The sequence below is a fragment of the Schistocerca cancellata genome, chromosome 7 (assembly GCF_023864275.1).
Source record: "Schistocerca cancellata isolate TAMUIC-IGC-003103 chromosome 7, iqSchCanc2.1, whole genome shotgun sequence".
Taxonomy (NCBI): domain Eukaryota; kingdom Metazoa; phylum Arthropoda; class Insecta; order Orthoptera; family Acrididae; genus Schistocerca; species Schistocerca cancellata.
The window spans coordinates 464,434,606-464,449,670 of NC_064632.1; positions in this window are offsets into that span (position 1 = coordinate 464,434,606).

Below are 15,065 nucleotides of genomic sequence, written 5' to 3' on the forward strand. Positions count from 1 at the left end.
TTTCAAACATAGCCTCCTGCACTTCGACTTCTTCTTCTTCTCTTTGCTTTTCAAAGCTTATTTTTAAAGACTGAAATACTTTCAGTTTTGCAACAATACTGTCAGAGAATGCATAGCTTACGCGAACAGCTTAAGAAATGGAGATAAATTAATCGACTTTTTAAATTCTACGTAACATTCGACTAATTCGCAACCTGAAGCTTCTGCGTATAGAGTTGACATGATGAATGAATGGACTGGTAGTCCACTGATGTCAAAACATAAACAAGTGTACATCGAGGTATAGGATAATATTGTATCACAACTGGAAACAACATTTTCGCATTGTGATACACTGCTCTTCCTTAAATTAGGCGAAATAACTCAATTTCAAATGGTTCAAATGGCTCTAAGCACTATGGGACTTAACATCTGAGGTCATCAGTCCCCTAGACTTAGAAGTACTTAAACCTAACTAACCTAAGAACATCACACACATCCATGCCCGATGCAGGATTCGAACCTGCGACAGTAGCAGCAGCGCGGTTCCGGACTAAAGTGCCTAGAACCGCTCGTCCACAGCGACCGGCTAACTCCGTTTGCTGGTTATGCTCAGCATTTTGCTGTAGATGGAGTGGATTCATTACTACAAACATTTAGTGCGTCCTTAAGTTACTCGCAGCTGCGACTAGAATTGTAGACTTTATTGTCTTCCCAACATAAAGAAACATTTCACCCTATCAGTCTGGGAGACGTAATCAAAGGACGACTGAAACCAGATTCTTCCACACGGTTTCATACTATTTTATCTACCTGCAACAAGTGCTTCATTTCAAAAGACTTTTTCTTGTCTTAAACGCGTAAAATCGTATTTGAGGGACTGTATGGCCCAGGATGGCTTACCAGCTCTCGCTTATTTCCCAATAGAAAAACGAGTACTGCGAGTATTTGAAAGCAGAGATATATGGTATGACGATATCATCAGAAGATTCGGGAATAGGAGGAATCATAGAGTTAACGTGTTTGACAAGTAACAATGCTCAAACAACCAATCAACCAGCATCTGTAAGTAAAAGTGAGTGTTGTTATTACAGTGCCAACGGCCTTGCTGCAGTGGTAACATCAGTTCCCGTCAGATCACGGAAATTAAGCATTGTCGGGTAACCGCCCTCGTGTACCGAGTACTATTGGCAAGCTGGGTGCACTCAGTCCTTGTGAGGCCAATTCAGGAACTACTTCATTGAAATCTGACAAAGGCGGGGAGAGCGGTGTACTGACCACGTGACCTTCCTCATGTGCATCCGGCGACGCCTAAGGCCCGAGGATGACGCGGCAGCCGCTCAGTAGAGTTGGATCTTGTTCGGACGGTGTTTGTTTGTCATTATTACTATTACTATTGTTATGTCCGCCCCCGGTAGCTGAGTGGTCAGCGCGACAGGATGTCAATCCTAAGGGCCCGGATTCGATTCCCGGCTGGGTTGGAGATTTTCTACGCTCAGGGACTGGGTATTGTGTTGTTCTAATCATAATTTCATCGCCATCGACGCGCAAGTCGCCGAAGTGGTGTCAAATAGAAAGACGGCGAACGGTCTACCCGACGGGACGCCCTAGTCACAGGACATTTTCTTTTACTATTATTATTACTGTTAGCTGTAGTAGTAGTAGTAGTAGTAGTAGTACTGGTAGGCGTCGTCGTCTTAGCAGTAGTAATAGTGGTGGTGGTGATGGTGATGGTGGTAGATGTCGTGTCAGAAGTGTTAGGTTTGGCATTAAAAGGGAAGGAAAGGAGATTTTCCAATATGGTTTATGGTCTCCCCATAAATTAGCCCCATGACTGGCCTGAAACTACTTTTACGCCTACCCAAGATAACATGCTGCGTCTTCCGTTGCAATAAAAAAAATGGTTCAAATGGCTCTGAGCACTGTGGGACTCAACTTCTGTGGTCATCAGTCCCCTAGAACTTAGAACTACTTAAACCTAACTAACCTAAGAATATCACACACATCTATGCCCGAGGCAGGATTCGAACCTGCGACGGTAGCGGTCGCACGGTTCCAGACTGTTGCGCCTATAACCGCTTGGCCACAACGGCCGGCCCCTAGCAATAAATCCTCAGAACAGTTACAAATTTCTTTTCAAAAATGGTTCAAATGGCTCTGAGCACTATGGGACTCAACTGCTGTGGTCATAAGTCCCCTAGAACTTAGAACTACTTAATCCTAACTAACCTAAGGACATCACACACATCCATGCCCGAGGCAGGATTCGAACCTGCGACCGTAGCGGTCGTGCGGTTCCAGACTGTAGCGCCTTTAACCGCTCGGCCACTCCGGCCGGCTACAAATTTCTTTTCATTCCCCATATGATCATACCTTCGTTAACAGGCGTTGGTATAGTCTGAGTCGAATGTTTTGCGGGAAGGAACAAATACTTTACCCACTTGATTGTCTTCATCAATGACTTCCATGCTATCACGTGTGAAAATCGCGAAATGGGTTTCGTATGACGGATGTTTTCCAAGTAAATTCAATTCAGGATATCTCGCGTCACGTCAGCGGCGACTGCGGCATGGGAAGGAGTGGAGGGGGGGGGGCGGTGTACAGAGCTGCAGACATCCCCCCCTCCTCTCTCCAAGAACTGTATCTGTTTCTTCTCAATCTCTAGAACAATTCGGTAGAAAAAGAGAGAGGGGAGGGGGGGGGGGGGGCGGGGAGAGGAAGGAAAGATGAAGAATTATTTGCAACATAGCTTTCAGACGTAACAGCTCCGAAAGTCCTGAAAAAATCTTCTCGCTATCGCAGTTAATATTATAATAGATTAAGGATACATGTTTTTTTACGCTAGAGAATCAGGAGACGTCACAGTGATATATAATTTTTTCTGTGAGCTGAGCCCCCTCCCTCACCCCCACACCAGCATTCTTCCTCCCCCTCCTCCCCAAACCCCACCCTGACAAAAATCCTGGATTCGATCCTGCGTCTACACTTAAGCGCGGAAGAACAGGAAACGAGGAGAAACAGCACCGAGGGCTAGCCAGAGTAATGCCGACATTATATGAAAAGGTGGATTCGTCCAGTAGATACACTGAATCATTTGATGACGTAGGTGACTTGATTACCTGAGCCTGCCGCGTCCATTGAGCAGCAGTTAACGGAACGCGCGGTCCGCCGTGGCCACCCCTGTCGCCGGCCGACGAGTGGGAGGCTTGCTCGCATGGCCTAACAAGCCATTCATGCCTTGTCGTGCGGCTCAAATACAAATTGCAACCACTGCCCGGAATGGGATGATAAAACCGCCCGATAAGGAAACGGAGAATGGGAATGGAAACGGTGCGGGAGAACGGAAGAACTGTATTTATTATGTATTTGTGTGCGGCGTGTTGCTAAGAGACGGAGCAAAAACGCGTAGCAAGAGGCGGCCGTCTTTGCCTGCCAGGCGCACAGGACGCTTGTCCAAATGGGGTTGCGATGTGACGCTACTGGAATTGCGCGATTCACTGATCCCACTCTGGGGAATCAATGTGCAACTGCCCGGGCAGTTATTAAGTTTCTGTCAGATATTCCCTCTGACATTCAGTCAAGGTCACGTAAATTTATATTCTCGTTTCTTTCACCACTTATTTTATTTCTACACAAAACAACAATATGCAAAAGCATTTTTCTATCGAAGCCATTTTTCTATCGAAGCCATTTCAAGTATTCTGACATATTACTACAGTCCCATGATCTCCTTCGATTTCCAAACGTCATCACACCTTAATTGACAAGCTTGGCAGGAACAAACGGCCACATTAGTGACACTCGAATACTGTGAACTCTGCACACGTAAAGTCAAGGCTGACTCTGTCTACATCATTAGATTAAACCTTTTAAAGGCACAACCACACTACCGCTTTCATTGACCATCCTGTTTTCTGTTACTCAAAGTACTGCTCGGCAAGCAAATAAGACGAAACGTCTTTAACATATGTAGTTCTGTCGTCCTCAGTTGCGTACAAAATTATGTTGGTGATTACCAAGTTAGGTCCACGTATGTAGAACTGAATACAATCAATTTTATCAAGCTTTCAGCATTTGGCCTTTGAATTCTTTCAAAGGCATCATCGTGGGCCTGAAATACATTCTAAAACACATGACTATATAAATAAATACATGATGTACCATGAAGGAACTATCCGACTATGATGGAAATCGATTGGTTTGGTGTACATCTACAGACAAATGAATGATTACACTTTCAGGAAAATGGTTGATTTAGTCAAGAGAAAAAATTGAAAACTGAGCAAGTCAGTAACACGTTGGTGGACCTCTGGCCCTTATGTAAGCAATTTTTCGGCTTGGCATTGATGATAGAGTTATTGGGTTTCGTCCTGAGGGATATCATGTGAAATTCTGTCTAACTGGCGCGTTAGCTCGCCAAAGTCCCGACGGAATTGGACGGCCGTGCCCATAACGCTCCAAACGTACCCAATTGGAGACAGATCCGATAGAATCCAATAGAAAACTGTTAGACAGGCAACAGCTAATTAAACTGTACAGTATTTTTAAAACCGTAATTGGTGAAGTTCGAAAAGATTTCAAAGATACAGGTGATCTTATGGAAGGGAGGTTGTCAGAAAGAATAGGCACTGAATCCAAACTTTTCTGTAATTGGTTTGAGGAAGTAACTAATAATGTACAAGCTTGTCAGAAGGATATTAAGAAAGTGAAATCTGACTCTGTGAAATTATGTGAGGATGCGGATAAGACATTTTGACAGAAAGCAAACAGTAGAATTACAAGTAGAAGAACTTAGTACTAGCACTATCAGTAGAGAAAATAGAGTAACTTCTGGTAGGTCTCGTAATACTACTGTACAGCATGTTACTTCGTTTGAAGAGGCTTTTATTGGATATTGTAAAGTTTTACGTTTTGATCCAGACAAACAATTCACCCCTTAGAGTTCTAGAACGATTTTGAGGAGGTTTCAGCAAATCCATGGAGAGAACGTGAGAAAGTTTTTTTATAAGAAGTCATTTGTCAGAAGATCCTTTGCTACGATCAGATGATGTAATGATTAGATCCAAAACTCTTTCTGAATTTAAAATTGCATTTATTAATGAGTACTGGTTTCACAACAATCAAGACCATGTTCTAAGAGAATTCTGGAGTGGTAAATGTTTACTCCAGGTTGTCACTCAGTTAAAACATTCTCTAGAAAGTTGGTTTCACAGCTGTCACATCTGACAGAAAAGATGAAACCGAATGGAAGCTGCCTTGGTATTAGCATAACAGAATCATTTCTGCACTTAAAGAAAATATGTAGAGATTCAGTGAGTATCTGGAGCGACTATAAAGTGTAGCTGCTGTTGAGAACTAGATGCAGAATAATAATAAGTCCTCTAACTTCTCCTCTGGATTTATCAGCGGAATTCCCATTGCTCTCTTAGTGTTACCGCCTTAGTTTTAATTTCACCGAGGGTTGTTTTTACTTTTCTATGTGCTGAATTAGCCCATCCGACTATCATTTCTTCACATTGTTCATGCAGCTATTTCGCCTTAGCTTCCCGCACATTTTATTTATTTAGTTCCTAATTTATATGTGTTTCTATATCCCTGAATTTCCTTCCATATTTTCGTACTCCCCTCTTTCGTCGATCACTGTAACATTTCTTCTATTATCCGTGTTTTTTTTTTCACAGTTACTTCCTTTGAACCTCCGTTTTCTTTCCAACTTCTGTGATGGCCCTTTTTAGAGAGATCCATTCCCCTTCAGCTCAAATACCTATTGAGCTATTCACTACTGAAGTATCTATAGCGTCAGAGAACGTCAATTATAGCTCTTCATTTCTTAGTTTTGTCGTGTCCCACTTCTTTGCGCACTTATTCTTCCTGATTAGCCTCTTAAACTTCAGCCTACTCCACATCATTACTAAATTGCACTCTGAGTCTAAACCTGTTCGTTAGTAGACCTTCCAATCCAGTATTTTAGTTCACAATCTCTGCCTGACCACGATGTAATCTAACTGGAATCTTTCCGTATCTCCAGGCCTTTTCCAAGTACATGTCCCCCTATTGTGCTTCTTGAACAGAGTATTCTGTATTACTAACTGATATTTATTCCAGAACTCAATTAGTTTTTCTCATCTCTCGTTCCTGCCACCAAGCCCATTTTCTCCTGTAAGTCTTTCTTCTGCTACCTTGAGCATACCAGTCCACTTCGACTACAAGATCTTCATTTCCCTTTACGTAATGAATTATGCGTTCAATGTTCTCGTGTTGTCTATATCTTCACCCTCTGCTTGCACGTCGGCATGTATACCCTGCACTACTACAGCCTGTGTTGGTTTGCTGGCGATTCTGAATTCTGATGACAATAATCCTATCATTGAACTGTTCCTAATAACTCATTCTTTGTCCTACCTTCCTATTCGTAATGAATCTCACTCCCTTTATACCATTTTCTTCTGCCGTTGGTATTACCCTACACTCGTCTGACCAGAAATCCTTGTCTTCTTTCCATTTCACTTCACTGATCCCCATTACATCTAGATTAAGCCGCTGTATTTCCCTTCCACATTTCCTAGTTTCCCTACCACGTTCAAACTTCTGACATTCCACGTCCACACTAGTAGAACTTCACCCTTTCGTTGACGTAACACTTTCCTAATTATTTGTTTAATTCAATATGAATTGTTTTTGCTGTCAACAAACCTTTCCTCTTTTACTCATAGATTATCTATTTACTATTTCTTCCACCCGGCTTCCATTTCCTGCCACTGAACGTCCCAAGTGACAAACAATTTTACTTATTCCGAAATCTTTTCTTCCAAAGTTATTTCAACTATTCGTGATCGGCGTCTCTCAACACTTTACTCTTCCGTCCATTTATCCTCAATCCATACTTTGATTCAGTCAACACTGCATGATCGTCTGTACGCTCGTGATATCACAGATGAGATTGCGGAAACAAGGTCTAGGGACTTCAGCCAGAGAGTGAACACTCGGCTGCATGTCTACTGAACAATACATACATCTAGCTTAGCGCCCGCTGCGTTCCCCGGGTAGACTGTATGATCTGCGCAGGTTTTTTTCTTTAATTGGATTTTTATGCTGTTCACAAATTGCAACACCTCCTGAACTTTTTACCTTAAATAAGTTCATAGAAGAACTTTCTCTTCCGAATATACATCTGACCAAAAACCGAGCCCGGTAGCTGGAGCCCAAAGTTTTTATAATCACGCCTTTTAAATTCTTATGCTGGTATTTCCATAGAAACTTTGTACCCTAACACAATTTTTGTTCATATCTAACCGGCAGGTGAAATACCAGTTTTCATATACCTTTAACAATTTTTCACTATAACGAAATGTTTTCTTATAAGGTTTCGTCCATTATTTTACCCCGTTAGTGGCTGAATTCCAATAAATTCTGAAATATGTATTCTTTTCGTTGTGACTGAAAAACCAAATACCAATATTCGTACTTCTAGCTTCAAAATTTCCATAATAGGGACATATTTTCAGAAAGCATTGCATCCCTTATTTCACCCCCTTAGGAGCGCAATCTCAAACAATCCCTTCTTAAACAATGCCTACAGAATAAAATCCACACCCTCCCTAAATTTCAAATTTCTCTCCTTAGCTGTTTGGGCTCGGTGATGATGGGTCAGTGGAACAGTCTGACTCTATTCCAACCCCTTAAGGCTTTAATTTCCAAAAACATCGAAACATGTTTATTTATTATTTCTAACCTAGAAATCAAATATCAGTTTTTATAGATCCAGCTTTAAAAACACCTTTGTAGTTATTTAATGATGATCTATTTTCAAAAAATTTTCATCCGCTGTTTTACCCCTACAGAGGTTAAATTTCAAAAAATGCTAAACCACGTACTTCTTTATTTCCGACCAAAAACCAAATACCGATTTTTGTAGGTGTAGCGTCAAAATTTACCTTAATAGCGACACTCTGCCTCGTGATGACTGGGTGTTATGTGATGTCCTTAGGTTAGTTAGTTTTAAGTAGTTCTAAATTCTAGGGGACTGATGACCATAGATGTTAAGTCCCATAGTGCTCAGAGCCATTTGAACCATTTAATAGCGACATCTTTTCAAAAAAACCTTTTGTTGTGTATATAGTTCCGCTTAGTCAGCGTGTACACAACTTTCCCAATAGAGCGCGCCCCGCTAAGCACAACAGCGCAGGCGCAGCGCTCGTCCTTCTCCGCAATACGAGATGGCGCTGTCTTAGAGACGGACCAAATTCTGCTTCTGCCGATCCGCGTATTAATATGTAACGCAGCCAATGAGATTGCTGCTAATGTAGAACCTTTTCTCCTCGCGGATCACACTCACGCAGTGATACATGAACACGCGAGGTATTATGAACTTCAGATTGTCAGTTGTAAACAGCATCCAGAATCAAGTTACGTAATGTCTATGATTTTTATTATTTTAATAAATGTGTGTGAAAATTAATCAAGTTCTGTTTAAAGTTGGTCACCGTCAATCTGCTACACTAAGCGTGCAAATGGCATTTCTATCGCCTGCCATAACGGCAGAAGATAAACAAGCCACAATAAGACCATGAGACATATTGCTGACACTCGCCCACTTCGTTAGAGTGATAAGTCTAATAATCTGATGGTGTGTGTACCGAACGTCTTACAGTACGCACACCACACCTTTCATCCCCTTAGGTGTGGAATTTCGAAAAATTCTTTCTTAAAAGACGCCTACAGTATAAAATCAACACCTTCTGCAAATTTCAAGTTTTTATGATTAGTGGTTTGAGCTTGGCTATGATGAGTCAGTGAGTGAGTCAGTCGATCGGGGCATTGCCTTTTATATATGGAAATGCAGTTAACTCCCTTTGCTTTACATTTTAAATGAGATCAAGAGACCTTTACACGGGGAAGATATATACCAACTCTTAGGAAGGCCTTAGAGAGAGGCTTCATCCCAGTTCCAAGACTATTACGCAGTAACATTTCTTCCATGGGTCCAATGACAGGAAGTTAAGGAGAGGAGCTCCTGTGAGGTTAGAAAGGTACTGGTGGAAATAAGTCTGTGAGTTTGGGTAATGAATAATTTACGGATACCTCGGTCAGTGAAACCAATATCCGTGGAAGGAAGGGTCCCTTCTTTTAACTTTGAATGACTTTTTTCTGGTAAACCTGTGAAATTTTCCAGACTCGGGGTTTCCATGCACTTTTTACAATAACTGCTCTTGATTGCGTGTTTATCAGGTTTGGGTATATTCGCCTGCTGTTTTCTCTCTGGAGATGGTATAAGAATTCATCTCTGAGCTATTTGGCTTTCCCAATTCAGTATTATACACACAGTCATTGGGATAATTCAACATTCTGAAAGTATATATTGAACTTTTTAAAATTCTCTTCACGTTTTTTCAAGTCTTTATAACTTCAACAACAAACGGGGACACGAGTCCATGACAGACTTTCTATTATAACTATATGGCTTTCAATTCTTACACAACAAACCAGCAGGCAACATTACTCCGCATTTAGAGGTGACAAAGCTCAATAGCTGGGCCCCAACGCTTGGCTTTATGGAGTAACAAATGAGGCACATTGTTATTTGCTTCCACGAGCCAGATTCATTCGGTAGCTCCACGAAATGGATCGCAAATGTCTAAGAAAATTCCAGCTAAAAATGAACTGGCAAATGCGAATAGCATTTCCATGGAACTGTGGATTGTATTTTTCGGTAACGACACAGACTCTTAGCTCAGTACGATTCAGTATTTAGGATACACTTTTTTCTCCTGCAAAGTAAATCGCACAAGGCACTTCATTAGGTGCCCATTGGAATCTTAATTGTGGCCGGTTTACACCTGTCGTGTGGAAGCGGTTGCCTTCACCACATGAGAGTAAGCTGCCTCGCTTGGCTCGGAACGCTTTTTCATCTCCGTTAGGAGGCTGTGTGTAGCGGACGAGCCGTGTAGTTTAGTCCTTTGTGCTCCTTCGTCTTTCTCCCTGAACCAGAAGTCTCGTCTGTCAGCAGCTATGCTTTTGTATCGCAAATCCACATCGTCCACATAGCCAGCCAGCTACCGTCCTCGGGCGACAGCACGTCCTGTCAGATTGCGGACCGCGGCATTACGGCACTGATGACAGCTCCAGCGGGAGGTGTCCATTCGTCGTGACTGCAGCCTTAACGGCCGTAGACGCCTGACATAAAACTCGGCGCTCAGCGGGTTGCCTCACAACAGGGGCGCATCTGCTATTGTGCTGTGTAGACAACCTGGCTCCTCGCACGGGAGTCCGTTGCACTTCCGACGTTGATTACAGACTCACCATTGGCACAACCGTGAGCATCCAGCTTCCAAATGACTACTTCACCCTTTCAGGAGCAAATTACTTTCTGTATCCCATTGTGCTCTAATAAATGGGTAGTCAAATGTTTTAATTATCACCAAAAGAATATAACTAATTATTTTCTGATACGTTTCTGCCGTTCTTGTACACATTGAAATCTCCCACCGCAGTGCTGCAGCACGATGCCATAGGAGCAAAAACAGAATAAGGCAACCCATCGATAAAGTGGACATTATTGCTCGCAATTGTTGGGCTGCTTCTTGGTTCCATAGTAAATTTCCAATTTTATGCTACTATTAACAGTTGTATTATTATTTTCATTGTTCTATGGAATGTATACGCTGAGGTGGCAAAAGCCAAGGCATAGCTTCATGCACATATGCAGATGGCCTTAGTATAACGTACACAAGATACAAAAGGGAATGCATGTCAAAAGGTTTCCCACGTGCTTGTGGCCGCAAGGCGGGAATAAACAGACTTTGGATGCGGAATGGTAGCTGGAGTTGGCACATGGGACATTCCATTTCTGAAATCGTTAGGGAATTCAATATTCGGAGAGCCACAGCGAGCCGTGCACGGCTTATGTTCATCCCATTAATTGTTTGTCATCTTCTATCACTGTAGCGCAGCCTTATTTTCTTATTCCATTCACTGGCGTCACTAACTTCCTGCCTTACTTGCCTGTGAGTGGCAGCAGCAGGGCGTATCGATAAGCGCACTGTCATACCGTCTCTGGAGCGTCCGATAGTGTTTCTGGGTCGTTGTGTCGGGTAGTCAGTGAGTGGGAGACGCACCAGCAGTGCAGTCGCGACGGAGCAGCAGTCGCGTGCGGACCAGCAGTCCAGTCGGTCAGTTGGCGTGGAGCAGCAAGCAAGCCCCCATCACGCAGAGTCGGGCTGGAGCCGCTGGCGGTGTGCACCCGTGGTTGGAGTGTGAGGTGTTGCTTGCGAGTGCTACGAAGTTCGTCGCCCACCCATCTTGGACATGAAAGTTGAGTCCTCACTCTACTTACTATCTAGCCTGAACTGTTTACATTTCTTCGTTTGAGCCTGGTTGTCGCATTTGGGACATTTCCTCGAGCAACAACGTGCTTGTATTTAAATCAGCTAAGATTCTAGCCGTCTTCCTGTGAAATATAACATAATTTATTCCCTGTTATGGAAATTTACCAGCGGTATCTTCTGCCTTGTGGCCATTGACGTTCAGGTTACCTGCCTTGGTCGTTGACGTAATTTTAGGCAGTGTATTTTCTTCGTCATATTGTTGGTGTCCAGTGCGGCGTGTAGTTCGACAGCTGAGGTGTTGCTGCTCGTTGTGGGCGCCAATGTTCTGTGTGTGTCGTGTATTGAAATCTTGTGGTCGTTTTGCTGGTTGGGTGGGGCGGAACTGATTTGGTTGATTGGTCGGTCAGCTGTCTGTCGGTTGGTTTGCTTCCAGATTCAGAAGTCGTTGGACAGGCTGCCTGTCTCACCTAAATCGGCGTTAGTGTTACTATCCCTTGGAAACTTCTGAGCGCTGTTCCTTGTGTGTTATGTAGTAATTTCCCTGTTTGGAGTTTAGTTATTTGGTTGATGTGTGGCTTTCAGCTGAATATCAATATCTCTTAAAGTTCTTGTCTTGCCCTTAAGGCATGAGATTGTTATATTTTTATATGGGGCCTTCAGCTGAATTTTACTGGAGAGGTTTTAAGATAAGGCCTTCTGCCTTTTAGATTGAAACTCTCTCTAGGCCTTAAGCCGTTAAACATATTTTTGTTGATATGTGGCCTTCATCTCAGCATTAATATCTCTTAAATTAATGTCCTTGTCTTGCCCATAAGGCATGAGATTGTTATTCTTTAATTTATATGAAATGTTTCAAGATACGGCCTTCTGCCCTTTAAAAGTGAAACTCTTCTTTGTGGGGCTTGAGCCGTTAAATTATTTGTTGGTGAGCGGCCTTCAGCCTATTTTAATATCTCTTAAATTAATCTTCTTCTCTTGCCCTTAAGGCATAATATTGTTATGTTTTTGAATGGGGCCTTCAGCCCAATTTGCATGAAATGTTTTAAGATAAGGACTTCTGTCTTCTGATTGAAACTCCTCTCATTGCTTAATATGCGTCCTCCAGCCTAGTTCCATTAAAATTAAATTGCTAAGGCCTTCAGGCGATTAGATTGAAGATTTAGAAAACATTCTTGGGTGAAACCCCCAGAAGAAACCTGTATTTCAATTTTGCTTAAGCCTTTTGTCTTGGATTTTGAATGTGGCCTTCAGCCGATCTAAAGTTAATCAAAGGCGGTCGATTAAAGTTTTGAGTGTTTTGCATTCTTGTTGTAATATTGTCTGTTGACAAATAAAGTTTGTACGTTGAGTGTAACTGACAGGAACTCATTTTGGCCCCTTTCCACAACCTAATCCGCTCTGTCCTGCTAGCCCCGGCATTTCACACAGTATCAGGACTGTGCGAGAATACCAAATTTTAGGCATTACCTCTCACCACTGACTACGCAGTAACCGACGGCCCTCACTTAACGATCGAGAGCAGCGGCACTTGCGTAGAGTTGTCAGTGCTAACAGACAAGCAACACTGCGTCAAAGAACCGCAGAAATCAATTTGAGACGTGCGATGAACATGCCCGTTAGGACAGTGAGGCGAAATTTGGTGTTTAAAGGTCTTTGTCAGCAGACTACCGCCGCGAGTGTCTTTGCTAACAGCATGACATCGCCTGTAGCGCCTCTTCTGGATTCCATCGGTTGGTCTCAAGACGACTGGAAAACTGTGGCCTGGTCAGATGAGTCCCAGTTTCAGTTGGTAAGAACTGATGTTATGGTTTGAATGTGGCTCAGACCCCCACAAAACCATGGACAAGTTATTGTGCAAGCTGGTGGTGGCTCCATAACGGTGCGGGTTGAGTTTATGTGGAATGGACTGGCTCCTCTAGTCCAACTCAACCGATTATTGACTGTAAATGGTTTTGTTCGGCTACTTGAAGACCATTTTCGGCCATTCATGTACATCATGGAATTTTTATGGCTGACAGTGTCCCACCACACCGTACCACAACTGTTCGTGATTGGTTTGAAGAACATTCGGGACATTTCGAGCGAATGGTTTGGCCACCCAAATCGCTCTACGTGAATCCCACCGAACATTCATGAGACATAATCGAGAGGTCAGTTCGTACCAAAATCCTTGCTGGGCAACACTTTCGCTATTATGGCCATGCCACTTCGAGCTGCTCCACAACACCGGGCAAAAGGCAATCCGAAGATATAGATATAGACATAGATATAGATATAGACATTAAGAGTTATCCCATGAGGTTTGTCACCTCAGTGTACAGTTATAGAAAAAAGTAACCATACACAATTGTTCATGTAGAATAACTTTATCTATTGCAGCTAAATATCGCAACAGAGATTTTATTTGGTAAACTAATAGTAGGGAATTTTATTCCTAATCTGTAAATATAAAAGAATTAACTGAACTAGACTTCTGCTAAAAATAAATAAAAGTTTTGTACTAGCTGGCTTCACACAGTGGTGAAAAACGAATTCGTACACGGAAAGTAAATTGCAATATAAATAAATATAATGACATTGTTAATATTTTGAAAGGTTTCCTCTTTTACGTACCACTTCTGTTAAACAATTTGGCATATGATGAACCAATTTTTTGGTAATCTTTGAGGTAATATTTTGCTGTTCTTGTTGTAGACTTTTTCAGAGCAGTCTTACTTCATATTTTATGTTTTCACACCTTTCTTTCAAGCGTACTCTAAGGATGTTCAATTGGACTAAGATATGCTCTCTGTGCTGGAAAACTGATAACATGGGGAGTATGGCACAACAGTCACAGACGAAAAATATCCACTGTATGCGTAGGGTCATTGTCTTGTTGAAAGTGCTATTCTGTGCGTACACCAAAGCTTTCAACACTTTTTTGCAGATTGTCCTGTAGGATATTAAAATACTGCAATCTATCCATGTTACTCGTACCTTCAACAAAGTCAAGAGGCCCAACAGCAGATATAGACGTGCATTCCCGTAGTATAATTTCTCCGCCACCGTTTGTTTACGCTGAGGCTGTTCTGTTTCAAAAGAATGAACGCTGTCTGACTCGTTACCAGTTAACAGGTACATTTGACCTTGCTGGTAATATTCTGCTGTCTTGACAGTGTCCAGCAGGGGTTTCTGATTATCAGTTACATAATTTTAGGAGACAACAGGAGACTTCCACAGACCAGAAGTCAGACAGATCTGTTAAAATCTTCCATATATTTCCATAAACACACACACGTGGAAATGTGAGGTAGCCTGTTACAATTAAAACATCGGAGACAACACACACAGGAATAGCACAAACCTGACACAGAAAATGGCTAGCTGCAGGAGCAGACAAAGGGACAATTTGCAACACAAACGACCATCCTATTAGGTCCTCCAACCATTGATGAGAGAGAGAGGTAGAGATGGAGAGGGAGAGGTAAATTGCAATGATTACTATTATTCACGATAAAGAAGAAACTGAAGTCCTGGTAGGGGGTAGTACATAGTACTATCGAACAAGCGCGGTTATGGAAGCGTACAGTGAAATCTGACTGCCGGAAAAAATTAGTTTGATATGATTTGACGATAAATTTCATCGTCCTTCTGTATGTTAATTGGAGAGACCTTTCTGATATAACAGATAATTCGTAAATTTGTGAATAGTTTGTATCTACTCTCAGAAAGGTAAAATGTATTTTGTTATGACAATACCTCTTTGTCATAAAGGCTGGACAG